Source organism: Rhinolophus ferrumequinum, chromosome 6 (genome assembly GCF_004115265.2).
Source record: "Rhinolophus ferrumequinum isolate MPI-CBG mRhiFer1 chromosome 6, mRhiFer1_v1.p, whole genome shotgun sequence".
NCBI classification, from domain to species: Eukaryota; Metazoa; Chordata; class Mammalia; order Chiroptera; family Rhinolophidae; genus Rhinolophus; species Rhinolophus ferrumequinum.
Window position 1 is genome coordinate 54,806,692 of NC_046289.1, and position 18,984 is coordinate 54,825,675.

Sequence of the window (18,984 nt, forward strand, 5' to 3'; positions counted from 1 at the left end):
AGATGAACTTCCTATCCTAGCCCAAGCTTGTCTATCTCCTATAGTTACACTTAATACTACTTGGCATTGTTATCTAAATAGCTCAAGGTTTAGGCACATAGTAGGTACTCACCAAATCTCACTGAACAAATTGGTAATAGGGTTCCATTAGCCTCTTCCCCACGATAAGACCTGAGAGGTTGGACACATCCCCTGCTGTGGAAAGGATGCAATTTTTCAGCAGGCTGATTTCTTTCTAACTACCACCTTCATAAACTCCACCCCCACAAGGGCAAAGCTGCTCTCTAATGAAACCTCATTTGGTACTAGGTAGGCTATCAGGACATCCGTTAGCAGTAGCTTCTCATTCTGATTGTCTCTTCTAAAGGGACTGCTGGGGACTGCAAGAGAGGACTGTGGACATCCGATAAATGCAGTCTTCAAAGCCACTCATCCATTCTTAATGGACAGCCTGTTCATTTGAGGTCTAGGTCATGAATTTGAATGCTATGCACTGAACACCTCTTCAGCAAGAAAACCTGGTTTTGCCTCAGGGTAAATGGTGATTCATTAATTGTAATTAAATTAGGCTGGTGGCTTAAACTAGATGTGACAAAATGAAAATCCCCATATAAAACCTGAGATGCATATCACTGGCCTTCTGTCAATAACATCTAGTTTTTGTCTAAGTGGATTTAAAGGGAACAAGATGCCTCTTCTTTAAGAAAAAAATAAATTGCTTCAGTTAAATAGGGAAATAAATAACTTCTGAATGTTTCTCTATTTCTTATTCACTCAGGCCCTGGGACAAAAACCACATAGGACTAATAATGAGGGTTTAGAGTCTCCCTGCACTAGTGGGAGGGAACCAGGAGCATCCTCGGTGTAGCCCCTGCTGGGGGACCACGAAGCTGATCAACCCACACTCATCTGGTCTCGGGGTATAACCTGAGTTCTCTTGGAATGACCGATAGATCTGTCTTTTGCGACAGTGGGTGTGTGGGCTAATTCCTTGAAATAGGAGGTCTGGACTCCTGAGATCTTATGTCATCTCATTAAGTAGCAAGTTGTTAACTTTGGGGCTCTCCGCCCTTGAATTTCCTCATCTGTGAAATGAGAGGGTTAGACAAGGTCTCTTTTTTTACAGCAAAGGAAGTTAAGCAGAAACTCAAACTGAAACAAGTAAGATGAAACGTCTCTAGTTGAGTAGGGCGGAGGAGCCTCGCCCACAGACACCCACAGCCCCATCTCCGAGCCCAGAAGAGGCTCGGAGGAACCGGAGTGATGGTGGAGCAAAGTCTGGAACCTGTTCAACTGGCTGTTGTCTCAAGTCTCTTCCAGCCCCAAAGCTTGAGAATAGCGTACTTCCCATCATGTCATCGACTGAAATGAATGAAATGGAATGAAATGCGGGTGTTATGCTATGTTTACTTAGGATGGAATAATAATGTTAATAAAGAATAAATAATTACTTTAATGAGGTCACGGAACTTCTCTTACATGCTACTCAACCAACTGAAAATGTCTGGTGTGTGTCAGGCAATAATAAAGGCTGCATGCCCAGTGAATAGAAATCAGACCAGAGCTTTTAAGAATGGCTCCAGTCTAGGAGTCACCAACTTAAATGCCTTTGGGGACCAGGCATGAAATGCAGATGAATGAAGAGGGCCAGATGGGGGCTGTGGCAAACTGGACAGTTCGTGCATCAGCCCAGGGAGCAGCCACTATTCCGATCCAGCTAACTGTGGCCCTAGGAATTCTGGGATCAGCATAATCAAATCTTCTGTCATGAAAAGCCAGATATCCGGAGTACCCAATTTAAATAAAGAGCGAAATCATAGTGTATCAGTCAGAGTTTGATCAGACAAGCAGGACCACTCTGAGCAGGATGAGTATAGGATTTTTAACAGGGATTAAGACTTTACAAATTTGTGGGAGGTGGTGAAAAAGCGTACAACATAATCTCTGCAAGGCTACTACCCTTGGTGTCGGGCAGAAGTTACTATAGATCAGTTGTGATAACATCAGGGGGGAAATAATCTTAGAAACTGGATGTGAAGTAAGAGAAAGCAAGGGTAGCTTGCAAGCCATGACTGTCTACCAGTTACTATCATCCTGATGAGGCAGGTGATCCGTATGTGCTGTCTGTCACCTTCCTCCATGGACCTGAACTCACATCTGGTCATGGAAGGTGAAAGAGTAATCCCGTGGGAGACGGAGGAGCCGCAGGCCCGGGTGCTGCCCATGCTAACAAGGTGAGCCAGCATCTCAGCAACAATATGCACAAGCTGTCCCAGGGCCTGGCCGCCACCTCAGAGCATGACAAGGCTGCAGCTTAACTTCACCTCCAAAATCTTACATAAATACCTCTCGTGGCCAACCCTAATCTAAAATCACATAGGCGAGAATTCTGAGAAACACAATTTCAGCGTAGCAAAGCTAACAAAATACAAAGCCACCACAGTCCACTCAACGTGGCTTCCATACACAGCTGTTTAACCACATGTAACTTCCCAAGGACAACAGCAAAACCTTGTCTACACCTAACATGATGCAACTATTCCTCCTCCAATCAAAACATCCTAGTCGTCTCCAGAAAAGGGAATAGAAACTCGTTTTACTCATACATGGCTGATGTCCTTTCTTCTGAGTCACACTCCCTTTTTGATAGCCTGTAATTTACATACTGTGCTATTAGCTACTAGTAACACATTTTTTTCCAGTTTTATTGAGATACAATTGACATATAACATTGTACTAGTTCTCGATGTCAACATCTATCACCTCACATAGTTAAAAATTTTTTCTGCTGATGATATAAACACATTTATGTTAGAGAAATGGGAAAAGGGAAGAGAAAATTGGGTAATATATATGCAAATATATGTAGATCAAAATATAGAAGACGTGTTCACAACTATTACAATCTTTGTTTCTGCAACTTGTCACAAGGTTACACGTGGTCTTTGGAAACAGCTTCTCCTATTCCTCATCCTGTATTTCTTTGCCCTTAGCAAGCACCTTGGCTAGAGGTGTTCATTACCTGGTCAGATGGCCTACATCTTCACTTCTGTGGAGTCTGGGCCTGTAGCAGTCCTGCCTATTGTGAGTTATCATAATTTTCCATTGACTTTTAGCACAGAAAAGTCTAGGAGGGGGATTTACAGTATACATTTTTTGTCAGTGTAGTCAGCTCCTTCCCCGAGGGCATCCATTCCAGGGGCTCTGTTGTGCAGGGCTTGGTGGGGCTACAACTCTTCACTGTGGTAATTCAATCTGACTTCCGGTCACCAGAGCCAGAGTGTTTCCTATTACACAAAGTAAATAGACTGCAATGCATCTAATGCAATGCTCGAGTTACCATGATCAATTAGCCAAAGTCAAAGATATCCTGTGTTCTGCATTTAAAAATAATGTAATGATGAAAACCCTTGCATATGCCTCTTTGTGTACTTGTGTAAGTATAGGATATATTTCTAGACAGGAAGACAGAGAACAGTTTCTTTTAGGGCTTCCTGGTTGCTGACTATTTGCTTATACATTTGCTCATTTGTCTCAATGATCATTCTTCTAGTTCTATAGTAATTAAAATAATCATCATCACCACTGTCATTTTTAGCGTGTACTATTTGCTAAGCTCTTTCCCTACAGTATCTCATTTAATCCTTATAACTAGGCAAGTGTGATGATTCCCAGCCCAGAAATGCTGACAGATGAGGAAATGCTCGTAATTCCAGGGGCACGTACAGGTGTAGGAACGGTAGCATAAAGTATGTAAGAGATTTGAGCCAGATCTCACAGCTAAGGACTGGCAGAGCCAGAGTTTAAACATTCTCCTTCCCAAAACCACTTTCCCCTACGTTATGGCCCAGAGAAAAGATAAATAACTCTCACATCTCTTTTGATAAATTAAAAAATTAGTCTGTGCCCTTGTCATGTCCATCGGTTTGTACCCGACCAAAAACCAGGTGAGCAATGGGAATCTTGAAAGCATGTGGACAAGACAGCTCAGCCAAATGGTTGCCTACAATTGTTTCAGATGTTCAGAAACTGGAAGGTCTCTGGGAGTAAGGGGGACAGTAACATGGCAGACTAGAAAGAATGCCGCTTTTGCTATTGGTGTAATTTTGCACATCAATAATCCTCTGTTTCCTCATCTGTAAAATGGGGAAAACTAAAATCTATTTCACAAAGATGTTGAAAGGAGCCAACCATATTTCTAAGTGCCTAATACACTGTGAAGTGCTGTACTAAATGCCATAATTACTGCCACAGTGCTGCAGCTGGCCAAAGAGCCTAACTTCAAATCTGCAGCAATTCAAGTGAGCCTAAGTGTAGTATGTCCTGGTTTGTCCAGGGCATTCCTGGTTTATCACTCTTGATACAGTGTCCCATTTGGTTTAACACTTTTGGGTTCTCAAAAGTAGTCTGGTTTGTACAGTCAGTTATATGGAAACCAAAGGATCTTTGTTGGAGTGACTCACCCATTCAGCAGGTGCAGAAGTAACCTGTTAGCACAGCTTCTACTCCCTGTTACTGCTCTTCTCCTGGAGAGAGCAAAACCTAAGTAAGCCCCGCCAAGAATATGGATTTCAGAAAGTATGCAAGGCCAAGGAAGAATTCCCTGACAGTCTGGCCGATGTCCCACTGCTACTTAGTAGACCAGACCTGGCAAATACCATGCATTTCAAAACAGCAAATGCTTATGTGGTACTAATTACGTTCCAGGTGTGGTGGAAAGTGCTTCATATTATCAACACATCTAATCCTCACAACAACCCTCTAAGGCCGGCTACCATCCCCACGGAACAGATGAGAAATTGAGGAACAGAGAATTAGGTACTTCGTCCAAGATCACACAGATAGTATGTGGCAGAGATTGGAGTTTTCAGAATCTGTGCTCTGTGCATTCATTCATGCTGCCTCTCACCTACTTGAGTGGAAAGATGCAGAACAGCAAAGGCCAACTGTGGGCAGCATGTTAGCAACAGGAACTCTTTCATCTCCCCCGAGGGAAAGCCCAGAGTGTAACTTCAATTTTTGAATAGAGAGCGGTGAGACTTTTCCACGAATGGACTTGGTACTCTGCAGACTTTTCCACAAATGGACTTGGCACACTGCAGAGACATTTCCACGAATGGACTTGGTACTCTTCAGACTTTTCTATGAATGGACTTGGTACTCTGCAGCAGGTACTCAGTGCACTCATCCATAAGGAGATGCTCAGGTGTTGTGACTGATAAGGATTTGGAGCCAGGGACCGTGCGTATGATGATTTGTGAAAATCCTTTCTTTGTACACTGGCAAAGGTGTGCCAGGCTGAGCTGTGAGTAATTCTAGTCACACTGGTTTGAAAAAAATTCTGCAACTCACTGCCATTGAGGAGTTAGAGGGCAGGGATGGAGTAAAAGACAGGTGGATGGCCTACTGCTTGGTATCCAGAAGGTCCTTTGAACAGACATTCTTTGAGCAAGATGGGCCATGAAAGAGATGAGAAAGGTAGCCCCGTCCAGTTAAATTTAGATCACTGGGGACATTTGGGACATCTGGGTGACAGTGCTGTTCAGAGTTGGCCATGTGACATCAGATACCCTGTGTTGTTCAAGCTCTCTGTTTACTTCCTAGCCCACAGGAGTTTTCTGAGAAACAGGGAGAGAATAGATCCCCAAAGATGTGGAAACTATTTTAAAATGTCATGGAAATGTAAAGACTCTGGAAGAGACCTTGCAGAAGGAAAAGCATGAAAGATAAATGTATCAGAAGAATCGTGTGACAATGGATCAGAAGGAGTTGGGAGTTGGGCTGGCACCATTGAAATCCAGATTGTAAAGACACGGAACTCTGGTAGTCTTCCTCAGAGCAATGAATTTGAATGAAGCTCTGTTCACCAAGCCATCTTGGACTACCTCCCAGGTGACAATCACATTCTTCAGGTTGTCAGGCCACATGTCTCAGACAGGTGACCATTAACTCTCCCTCATTCACCATCGAATTCTGTTAAAGCTGCCAGGTTGATTTTCCTACCAAGAATCCCCGCTCCCACCCCCGGCTCCATATCTTCCTTTAGCTTAGAAGGAAGCATTTGCAGACATGCAGGAAGGACCTTTAAAATAGAGGGACAGTGGTGGACAAAATGAAGCAGTATCTCAGGACAATGACCCTGGATACGAGGAGCCGCAGCAGCAGTGGTCTGGAAGGGGCTGCAGGGCTGGAATGTGCTGATAGCCAGCCGACTACCCCACAGCTGTAGGGTCAGCTTATTGCTGGGAAATGGCTGCCCAGTCAGGGACTGTGTGTCGTAGTTGCCTGGCATCTAGGTGTGGCTGTGCAACTAATTTTCATGAGTGAAATGTGGTAAGAAGTGATGTGTGTCCCTTTTGGGTCTGAATGGATAAGAAGTAGCTATGCCTTCCCCTTGCTTTGGTCCCCACCTGTCAGGGCCTGGAGAAGTCTCTGAGATCCTAGAAGCAGCAGGAGCCACAAGGGAGAAAGAGCCTGGGTCCCTGAACGACCATATGAAGTAAAGCCACCTCCAGACAGGGATCTCATTGGAATTTTGCGAAGTGTTTTTGTGTTAAACCAGTGAGATCTGAGGATTTGTCTAGTGCAGCCCTGAGCTAATACGGTCACTAACGTATTTAGGAGCTAAACCCTGTAGGCCCCCGTGGAGGTTTCATTTTTGGCTCGGAAACAACTGAGTTCTGAAAACCTACATTTCAGCATAGCATTGCCCGGCCACACAGAAATGACAGGTACCTGCACTAAAAGATTCCCATTTCCTCTGGCCAGTACAGTGTCCGTTCTCTGAGAATCTTTTTACCCTTCTTCCCATGCTGCAGAGTGCAAAGGGCAGAGGGGGACCAGGGGTCCTCACACAGAAATGCTCCAAAGGAACTTGAACCTATCCAATCACGAGGGTCCAGCTGGGCTTGACAGTGTACGCTCCTGGGAAGCAAGAATTAATAGCCTGTCGCGCCCTGGGGGGGAATAGGTGAAGGGCATCATATTAAAGCCCTTCCCATTTCCCTGGATAAGCTGTTTTGGGCCCCAGCCTTTGGGCTGAGCTCATAAAAAGTGGAACAGACCACCATCAGTTTTATCATTGGATTTGGGTTAAAATCGAGCCTGGATGGATGAGTATCAAGAGGGGGAAGGCATGCAACGTTATTCCTCTGAGTTAATTTTGATTTTGAAAAATGTCCTTGCTAGTGAAGACGTCTGAGCAAAGTCTTCCTGGTTTCACCTCCAGCTCCTGCGAGGAGTCCAGAAGGGATCGGTCTCCTTCCAACTCCTTCCTGGCACAGGTGTCTGCGGTACATCGCAGAATCCCAAGCACTGGCCCACAAGGCCAGCTGGGGCTGGCACAGGCTGCATGTACCCAGGTGAATGGGGCGCCGTCTCATCACAGCTGCCCGTGACACCCAGGGGAGAGCAGCTGCCTGCCTTTTCCTTGCTAATTTCTCTTCCATGCTGAGCTACATGGGGGAGAATAATTGCCTTCACTCTGAGCTCTGACATTCCCACATTCAAGCACCTGCTCTCCCACTGTTCTCCCAACAGGAAGACAATTTCTGCCACACTTGGTGTTTCCTTCATAGCAAACCTGCTGATTAGAGAGACACACTTTAGAAGAGACACTTGGGGGCCTGTGAATGTGGCCAGGGCCGAAGCAGCATTTTGAAAATCTGGCCGGTATCTGTCCCTGATAAAATATGAACCATGGTGCAATTCCCCAGAATTGCTGGGCAGAGAGACAGATTCTCTGGAGCTGCTCAGCTTCATGGTACTTTCCTAAAAGGTGCCAGCCCTGTGAGCGGAAACACATCAAGAAAACTTAAATTCAACTGAAAAGGAAAACCAAATCATGGTCATTCAATGATACTAGTTGAATTTAGCAGAAACACTCTCCAAGATTTTTAGACTTATTTTATTGCTACTAGAGGGCTGGGGTTGATTGATTCCTTTTAGGATGTGCATTTTCATTTTAGATAATAAGGTGTTATTCCGTGGCAGTTATTAATCTTGGCAGGGTCAGGGGGCCAGTGTAGAGGCATCTCATGGGGGAGGGGCAGGACAATCTAAGAGTCTAACACTCCCCCCTTTAAAAGTAAGTCAGCGCCTTGACAGACCATAGACAAGGACAGAGTTAGCTCTTATTGTCTCCTTTTATCACCCCCGAAAGAGCCAACCATTAGGTCTTAAGATTACCAATGTACCCCACTTTTGTATTTTTTTTTTTTTTAGGAGGGCGCAGCTCACAGTGGCCCATGCGGGGATGGAACCAGCAACCTTGGTGTTATCAGCACCACGCTCTAACCAACTGAGCTAACCAGCCACCCCAATGTGTCCCAATTTTCAGAAACGTTTTATGTCTATATTTCTTAATCATTCAAGTAATAGACTTTCAGTGCAGAAACATTAGAGTAGGAGTTAACAGACTATGATCTGCAGGTCAAATCTAGCCCTCCACCTAGTTTTGTAAATGAAGTTTTATTGGAACAGAGCCATGTTCATTTGTTTCAGAATGTCTGTGGCTGCTTTCACCCTACTGGTTGCGTGTTGAGTAGAGTTGAATAACTGTGCCTGTATGGCCTAGAAAAGCCTAAAATATTTACTACCTGGACCTTTACAGAAAAGTAAAATAAGTAAAAAGAAAAATAAAACCCTCATAATCCCATTACCCAGATATAGGTGATATTACGCGTGCCTCCCTTTTATCCCTATGGAAACCACTCTTTAGAAACAGTGTTTGGTGCAGATGTTAAGACTGACAAACCAAGAGGGTATGAAAGGTTGATTATTTATATAATCAAGGCTTTCTGGGAAAGTGGGGAAAAGCTCTTAAACTAGTCGGAAAGTGAAGAAGACTGGCTGAGGGTTTTATGACGGGTAAGGGTGGTGCCAAGACAAGCATTCCCAAAGGAGGGCAAGAAGTTATATGGATTGAGTCTTTCACCAGCGCCGAGAGGGGACATGGGGATTTCTTAGCTTGCACAGTTGTGAGCAAAGAAGAGAGAGAGGTAAGGCTTACAGGCTGTCCGCAGTCAAACATCAGACGATGGAGTCAGACTCCTTATTGTAAGCCCACATTCCCTGTCTCACTTGCTCCTTTTAATCTACCCGTCATATTCCCTCCCTGGTTCCTGACAGTTTTACCCTATGCTTCCATTTCTTTTGGGAAGAACTCAAGGCTCTTCCTACTACCATCGATTGTGGCCCTGCCTTCTCCCAGGAAGACGGCATCAAGAATGAGGACATTTCCTGGGCCACAGAGAAGGAGTGTGGAAAGGAGGAATAAAACTCAGAATCTCTTGAAGCGTTATCTCTTTTGCTCCTCGTGGCTTCCACACTCTGCCATTTTCTGACTTGTTCCTTGAGAGCCTGGTCCCCAAGAAGAGCTGGACATACCCCCTGTTGGGGCAGCCAGGATGAGTTCTACTCTAGGCCCTGGGGGAAGGTTCTCTCTTTCCCTCTTCCTTCTCTTCAATTTATTTTCCCTCATTATCTATGGGTACAAAATTAGGATGTAGACCCAAAGGAAAAATCAAGAAGTTATTCAGCTGGCTGAGGATTTAGGCCTGTCTCTGGCTTACAAGAAAGGAGCCTTACAGACCCCTTTCTAGCTGGGCTAGGCCCACGGGCGCCCACACTGGGGTCTCGATTTAGAGCCTCTCCTTGTAATAAGGGCTCCTTTGCCTGATGGTGTCCAGCTTGCTAGGTCTTCCTTCGGGGACTCGCCAAAGAGCATCTGAGAGTGGATGTGGGGGTCCTGGGATCCCAGCTTTGCTTCAGTGATTCCCCACCCGAGGCAGACTTAACTGACGGCTAGAAATGAATACCACGAATGCTCTGAGGAGGATGAAGACAGTGAATTTTGAGTGCGAAGGAAGGGAAAATAAGAAGTATCTACTATGTGCTAGGTGCTTTATATACATTCCCTTTTATGAAAAGAGTTTTATTGTGGAAATGCTCAAACATACACAACAGCAGAGAGAATAGTGCAATGAACCCCATATACTCGTTATTCAGCTTAAAACGGTGACTATTCAATGTTACCTTACAATCTGTACAATAACCCTGAGAAAGGGGTATTATTCTTCCCCTGTTGTATAGGTTTGGGGACTACAGTTCACTCTCCTAAGCCCACAGCTCCAGTGTATAGCAAACCCTCTAAATCTCACACGCTTTCACTATCACGAGGCCTCCAGGGAAGGCTTTGTGGAAGAGGAAGGACTTAAACTTAGCCAGAAATGTCCACAAAGCAGCAAGAGGCCATCTCCAGAAGGACGGAGATGAGTCCTGCTCCAACGGCAGAGATGAAGTGAGGGGTTTGGCACAGACACTGGCCGTGAGTCTCAGAAAAAAATCTCCTGGGCCTCACTTCTGGGATGCTCGAAAGGCTCACCCCACTGCCCCAACCACCATGACAATATTCGACGTTTAGGTGGAAACATGACTGGCATTCTTCAGGCCGCCCCTCCCGGTGGAATGCCTGCTTGCTAAGTGGGGTTAACCCTTCCTTTTAGATGGAAAGACACATTAATATATGCCTTGTTATAAAGTCCCAGAGTGGAGAGCCTTTCTCCGCTTCCTGAGTGGACATGTAAGTGATGTCTCATCACCAGCATAATTTTATTTATTTATTTATTTATTTTGCCACCAGATTGACTACTGTGCAGCCATTTCAGAAGGGGCCTGTGTTTGCCGCTTCCTGCTTTAGTTATTATTGAGTGCTTCCAAATAAGGAACAGAGTCTTCAGGAAAGGGAAATGAGTCTTTGAAGCTGCAAGAGGATGCTAGAAGACATCTTCAGCAATTTTAATAATAGCTTTGGAATAGATGCCTGCATGGTCTTGAAATGATGGCAAATAAAACCCTAAAGAGCTTTACTGCCTCAGGGAAGGAACAGTAAAATTGGGGAGGATGGCCATAAAATATATAGAATGAGAAGCTGAATAGCCTACGTTTGTGTAGGCTGTATTAATTCATTAAATAAATCAAACATTAAATAAGCACATGTCTCTTTTTTATTCCAAGCTATAGATACCACACATATTTTTGTGTATAACCTATATTTATTATTTTGGGAAAAAAATTGGATGTATTTATAATATTACCCTGAATACGTTTGAACTTTGAATACATATATGAAAAATATGTGCAACTAAATATTCTTTTATTTTCTGAATTTTGGGAAGAAAATATGTGGATTGTAACTCCTTGGCTCACATTTAAAACAAAACAAAACAAAACAAAATCTCAGATCCAGTTTATCAAAGGCATCCAAAAAGCCCTATTAGTCATCTGCCGGCAGAATTTAAAATTTTTCAGTGCATTGAACTCAGTTTCTATTGAGAAAATCCACACACAAATCTAGTCAAGTTTGGAAATGGACCTTTTGGAGAAAAGCATGAATGTCATTTCCAGAAAGTGAGAGTGACGTCCACTGCCGTATCTCCAGGAATGTTAGTTGTACAGATGAAGACAAGTGTCTCTCTAGTGACAGGGCTTGATAGACGAGACACACATGGAAGAGAAGTACAGTAGTAGGAGAAGACAAAGAGGGTCATTGCAGCTTCAACGTTACCTTCCCTTATGGTTTCAACAGAATAGAAACGTGAACTTCCAGCCGTGGTTTATCGCTCATCTCTTCCCTCCAGTTAGAGAGGAGGTATGTGGATAAATGACAATGCTTTTTATGGCACGATTTTGATGTTGCTGGGATATTTAGGGATTGTGTATGTCCTTCAGGAGGGCCTTTTCACATGGTCCTCTAAGGACGGAGAAGGAAGGATGACAGGCTGAGCAAAACGATATGAGCCAAAATGATACACAGGAGACAACTTAGTATCAGGCTTATAGGTTTTCTGGTGGGACAGAGAGATCTGAACAATCTATACCAGACAGAGAGCCACATGGGAACAGCCTGAATGAGTTTCACTGCCGCTACTCCCAAATTGGCAAAAAGCTGCAGTTTGAAAGGGATGGAGTCTCTTCTGCCCTGGCAGTGGGTAAGAGTATCTGGCAACACACAGACTCCCAAGTATGTCCAGGTTGTTTGAGGAGTGTGTGCCGCCGTGGTTCAATTACAGCCTCCTTGAAGAAATAATCTCCCAGGTGGTCCCATTTACATGAGCTATTCTCTAATCTCACTCTGATAGCACTGGTGTCATGTCCCTGCCATTTCAGGATTGCTGTGACCTTGCCGTCACATCACAGAAGAGTGGATATTGTGCTAAACACAAAAGGCTAAACTGAAGTAGATGTTTGAAGTTAGAATTCAATAATCCTTAGGAAATATACTGCTACTACCCAATGTTTTACTGTGTAAATGTATGTATGTACTTTTCATCTCTTCTGGAAATAAAGACCCTTTATTTTTCGGCCTTACGTATTAAATTTTTAAATATGGGCCAGTGTGGGAAAACTATAGATTTCATAATAAATGTTTAAAAATACTGTTCTACTACAGTTGAAGAATGAGCAAAAGAGAAGATCAAGCAATGCACACACACACACACACACACTCACACACGGCTAATATTTATATACAATGATGTGTATCTAGCCTTCACAGCTATCAAAGAAATGTAAATCAAGATAACGATGAAGTACACATTTTTCCTCATCACATTGTCAAACATAAAAAAGAATAATACCAAGAGTTGGTAGGTGTGGGGGAAAGTAGATACTTTCTTTCTCTGGTGTTATGAGTACAAATTGTATGCTTCTGGAAGGTGATTTTAATTTATGTATCAAAATATAAATATACATACTTTTTAACCCAGTGAATTTGCTTTTAAGAATTAACTCTAAGGATGGAATTAGACAAGTATGTTCAGATACTTTACACAGATGTTCAGAGTTTAGAGACTCAACATAGCACTGTCAGAATACAAAATTATAGAAACAAGTTAAATGTTTATCACTGGGGATTGCTTAACTATATGACATAAGCCAAACAATAGAATACTATGCAACCAATGTAAAACTATCTTGTGGAATAGATAAGCAATATATTATTAAGTTAAAAAGGAAAAGCTGCATGTGACATAGAAGACACCTGATAACGCATTCGCTTCTTTGTGGATGGAAGAATATGCACAAAAATGGGATAGTCCTAAGTGTCTCGTGTGGGTGGAGGGAAAGATCCTGTGGAGGTTCTCTTTCTCTTCTTCATAGCTTTCTTAATTCTATAGGTTGATTTTCCTGCTTGTTTGTTTACTTCTGATTCATTTATTCACTAAATGAACTGAGCACTGCCATGTGACAGGTGCTAGACTAGAACATGGAGATACAGCAATGAACTGACATCTCTGGATACAAATCCCTGGCTTTATTACCCTTGCATTTTATTGCAGGGAGGACAGAGAATAAAGAAGGTAAATACAAACCCAATGGAATGTTAGACAATGTTAGGTGCTGAGGAGAAAAGTGCTCTACTCACACAAAACAAGGAAGGGGATGAGGTAGGGAGCTCGTCTGTCTGCTTCTGCTCCAGCCCTGGGCCTAGCACAGCGTGTGGTCCAGAGAAGGGCTCAATAATACTTGCTGGATGAATTTCAGAAGAGAACTCCAGACAGGGCTCCCTGGCCAGGGTGCCATGGGAAAAACACGCCACAGACCTGCACCTCTGGCTTCTCCTCTCTTGGGCATACGCAGATGATCTACCTTCCTTCAAAACATACATTCTTTTCTCCAGACTCGGTAACATTCAGCTCACCTTACTCCACACCTTTTCTTATTTGATCATGTTCTAGTCTGGCCTCTCTCAGGTTTTACGTATGTCCCTTGGAGTACACTTGATTCTTTCTCATCTAGTTATTTCCCACTCATTTTGGTGGATCATCTTTTTGCATAGCCGACCTCATTCCTGATATGCCAATGCTTCATAATGTCACACTATGTCCGTACTTGGGGGAAGTATTTTGTTTCTCCACGTAATTGCCACAAATCAAAAACACATCTGGCATTTATAAATGTGTTCTCCCTGGATGCCCTTCCTTATTTCTTTCTTTCATTTGTATTTCTTTGAATTCTGCTCTTGTTACTTCTCTATGACTTTTTTGTCCCAGGAAAAAGTAGATTATAGAAAGAGGCTGCGGCAAGTTAGAAAGGCAAAAGAAACAGCACATAATGAGCATTGCATATATATATATATATAATTTCAGCTGTTCATAAAAATGTCCTCATGTGCACAGAGATGAATGTCAAGGGCAATTTGGATCCTTAAGCATGACAAAGAAATTTAGAATATAGAGGACAAAGAAATATACACCCAGCACTCATCTTCCACCTGTCTTGACAAATGAAACAGGCGAGGTCTTCCTGAAGGATTCAGTTGCTAAGAGTGGCAGATGAAGAATTAGTACATCTGTAGATTAATATCAGAAATGGTCTTGATAAGCTTAAAGTATTAGGAATGATCAGAGCCTAATGCCTTTTATAAGTAGATAAGCATGAATGCAGTTTTGAAATTGCATAATAATGACCATTTAAGGATAACCTCACAGGAAGCGGATTGCTTGAACATTTGAACTTGCTGCCGAAACAAAAACAGCAAAGACTTTATCAGATCCTACAGCCACACAATTAAATAGTCTATCAGTGGTTCTGCTTTTGAGCATTCGCAATTCCCCCTAATAGACTCGAGAAGGTAAGGCATATTCCCCCTAAATTCCCTATAGCTTCATTTCCAAGTTGCTATCTGGTTTTGAACTTCATTTATTCTGAGAAACTGCTTCCTTGTGGGTAAAATGGATGTGATTAGCATTTGCCAACAAACTGGGTCTCAGAAACGATTTGTGATCCAGGGAGGATTCGTACTAAATTCCCTGAGTTTTCCTGTATAAAAAAGTCTTAAATAGCACATGTGACAAGCTTCTCAATCACATGTGCTATTTAAATTTTTGGCAGAGAAGTAAGCTTCAGTGATGAAGACAATAATCCCTTCCTTCAGTCTCAGAAAAGGATAAAAATATTTATTTTTTCAATGCCCTTTTTTGCATACATTGTCTTACTTAATCCTCACTACTCTGTAAGAAAACTTACTGTTTTTGCAATTTTACAAATACAGTTGAGACTCAGAGACATCAAGTAACTTGCTCAAGCTCACACAGCCAGTAAATGGCAGAATCAGAATTCAAACCCAGATTTCATTGACTCTCCCCAAAACGCAAAAGGACATAATTTCCTCTTTCTAGATTCCACTCAAAATGCATGTTCCTTTAGACTGTGGCATCTCCTCATACTCCTGTCGCCACATTATAAGTCAGGTACTTCGATCAGTAAGATATGTGAAGCTTGCAGTTAGTTTGTTAGGTTATTAGCACAGTTCCCAGCCTATCTCAGCACACCTATTTCTCCATTTTGCCAGGCATTTCTCTATTGCTTGTGCCTGACTATCCTGTCTCTTTTATTAGAGTATAAATGGTACAAAGGCAGACACCAAAATTAAACTTCAGCATGCATTGATCCTCAGAGAAGCACACCAGTAACCTGGATTGAATGGCACAATGTCCCCAACCTTGAGATATTAAGTCTGACTTGCATGCAACGTTAAATACATCTTGTTCTTGTTTATTGAGTTTTCAAGGGACAGAAGTTCACTCAAACCAGCTCCAAACAAAGGAGGAGACTTAGCCATTTTCAGAGAGGTTTCACGAGAATCTGAGCAAGGCTGAGCCATGGTACCTCCCAAAGGGCTAGAGTCAGGGCTGTTCCCAGGACCAGCTTTCTCTCTCTCTTTCTCTCAGCACCTCCTACCTACTTGCTGCTTTCTCTTCTTCTGAGGGTAACCCGTCTCATTTTGCACATGCCCAGTCATGGCTGCCCCAGCCACATCCCTGTAAAAGCATTTACCTCTAGGACACACCCCACTACAGCGTCTCATTCTCTCTCTCAGTTCAAATGACTGACCCAGATCATCTTTTCAAGCCAGGACACATAATCCCAGGTCACTGACCAGTTTATGCGTGGGGCCCCTCTGGATTAGAGATCCACCCCTAGTCCAGTTGTCTGTGGTGGGAGAGGGGACACATCTCCTGCTCCAACACCCACTCTCTTTCTTTCTAAAAGAAGATATGTAGATAGGTAGACATCACGAACACGGATTAATGCACAAATGTCCAAGTTCAGGCCTCCTTCTTCATGAGATGTGTCTTCCCATCTCTATTCCAAAGAGATGAAGATAGGTAAGATCCCCAACATGACTTCTAATTGAATTTCAGCCATTCTCACTGAGAAAGTATATGGAGGAAATGGGGTCACTTCATAAAATAATAAATTCATAGAATCTAAATATTAAACTTACAAATTAAAGAGATTTAGGAAGGACACGTCTGATACATAACCTCAGCTTTCAGCCTTGTGTTCAGAACCACTCAACTGAGCATTTGGGAGGCAATCTGGACTCTTTAGGTTTGTTCAGGCTGGGACTTGAGAAATGTGTTTATCTCCCATAGGTTGATTTCAGTCAGGAAAATGCCTGAAGAAACTAGCAGCAATCCTAGGATTTGGGGTTATTTTAGCAACCAAATTTGATAAACAATGTGCTCATATATTAATATATGGGGACTTTTTAAAGAATCTGAATTGGTCCTCCCAATATTTCAACCATTAACACTTTGTCGATATAACAGTGTAGTGAAGGGGACTTAAAATACATCATTATAACCCAAATGCACGCGCCTCACATCCTTTTCAATATTCACTTTGCAATTCTATTACTGATTGTCTCTGACAGCAGGTGTGGTACGACTTTATGGGCACTCTTTACATTTTATGCAGCTCTCCATGTGAAATATTAGAGAGCTGGGATTAGTGATTTCATAGACACAAGTTCTATCATTCATAAACCTTTTTGTCTTAAAATTGAAAGCATTACCTTTAAATGTATTCTACAAATCTTTCACGGGAATGGAAGGTCATTTATGAACTATATGCGAGACGACTGGAAGAAGTATACTTTATGAAATTTTTGGACCATTAACTCTAGATTTTGATTTTTCTTCATTAAAAAGAAAAAAAATGATACCTTTGAATGTTTTGAGAGCGTGATGGGAAAATCAGCTACAGTGAATTTTCTCTTTGTGGTCACTGAGGTAGGTCACCAACGTACTTGAAGTCTCCCAGCAGACTTTTAAATATTTGAAGCTGAAAATATTTAAGAGTGTACCAAATGAGTAGTACTTTAATTTTTATTTATATTCTATTTTTGGTGTGGTTGTGATTATAACTTCACCAAGATGGGTGATCAGTAATGAATGTGTCCTGTTGGCACATCCCTCCAGGGCTCTGATTCAATCTTTTGAGTTATGGGATGAGGACAAAATGAACTATTTTTCAAGCTTGTAAATATGTGACAAATGACAGTGCAAGAACTATTGATTCCAATCACAGTGATACAATGTTTCATAGTCAAGACTGACTCTGGCTTTACAAATTACTTGCAAGTTGAACAGTAAACCCATGCACAACACGCTTCAACCTGGATCAATCTTCAAGAATATTTGTGGCAGTATTCAGCTACAATTTGAATAAATCCACAAAGTGAAGTGGACTATTTTTTTTTCTATTTTTTGCATTAAAAGGGTGCTGTTGAGTTTCCCGCCAATCTTAAAAAAAAAAAAAAAAAAAAGGGAAGCAGAACCCTTATAAAACCCCTAGTGACTCTAGGCATATTTGTCCACTTTTATCTGTATTAGTTAAATAGTTATAATCCAAACATAATTGAGGAATGACTCTCAAGAATATGAATCTTACAGCTAGAAACTCCTACGTACTGCCTAGTTCAGCACTTACATCTTATTCAAACGTATTTGGAGACTGTGTGTGTGTGTGTGTGTGTGTGTGTGTGTGTGTGTATGCCAATTTAATAGGCTAGAATTTGAGACACTGCAGCAGTCACTGTGTTCCTGTTTGGGGAAATTGCATCTGATTTTTTTTTTTTTTAATTCTTTAACACAACAGACATTTGCATGTGAAGACAGACTCTCTTAAAATCCTTCTCACTTGGATCATGAGCAGCACTCTGTGTGAAGAAAACTTTTCCTGAAGGACGCTACATGAACACAGTAAAATACACTTTGGGGGGAGGATGGAAGTCAGTGTCGCAGCAATTATGAAAAAGCAGCATCTGCACCACCCCCACCCCATCCCGTTGTGGAGCGCCATTTTAAACTTGCCCTCAGGTTGTCACGGTATATTTTATGCAGGACTGACCTTCACGGAGACTCTGCATGCTGATGTATTATTGACCTTCTTCCCTACTGCTTACTAAAACAGGCCATCTGGGTACCAGGATGGTACAGGGAATATGTCCAACTTTTTAGACCAAATAAAAATAAATTTAAAAAGATGGGGAGGAGTGAGGAGGGAAGGCTCTTAGCTTGTACTGTGGATTTGTTTATTCAGACATAATTGGCGTGGATCTGGCCAAGGCACAGTTTCATTCTTTGTCCAACCCGCTGGCTTCCTAGCACCTCCCCGCTTTGTTCATCTCCATCAAAGTGTGATGAGCCACTAAGCAAGAAAGGAGGGCAGAGACGCCGCACGGCCACCACCAGCTCCTCATTATGTCATGCTTCTGGGGAGGCTGGAATTAGCCAGGTGTGCGGATGGCCACGGAGCCTCCATAGGCCCCAGCTCAGCCCAGTGGGCCCCGGGGAGGCCCGCTTCTTCCTCCCACCCTCTACTCTGCCCCGAGTCAGTTCTGGGGATCTGGAGAGTGGTGAGCCAGCTTACCATTCCTAGAGGTTTGGCCAGCAGCCCTCAGCTCTCACCCAGTTGAATCACGAAGAACCCAGCCTTGCCAAGGCAGGCCAGCCACATTTACAGCTTCCCCAGTGAATTTTTTCCTGGGCTGGAATCCATTTTTAGCAGCTTCACTTGGTTGATCAATGGCTTCCTTTCAATGGTGATATTGACTTAGAAAACCAGCTCAGAATGTCAGATTCAGTTCATAACGAACTGCACTCCAGGACCCAAAGATAATTGTGAGTTCTC

At 42.7% G+C, this 18,984-nt stretch overlaps 1 pseudogene; it reads left to right on the forward strand.

Annotated features, from left to right (window-relative positions):
• The first annotated feature begins 2,139 nt into the window (after positions 1–2,139).
• LOC117023130 (60S ribosomal protein L39-like) overlaps positions 2,140–18,984 on the forward strand; it is a 93,348-nt pseudogene continuing 76,503 nt past the window's right edge.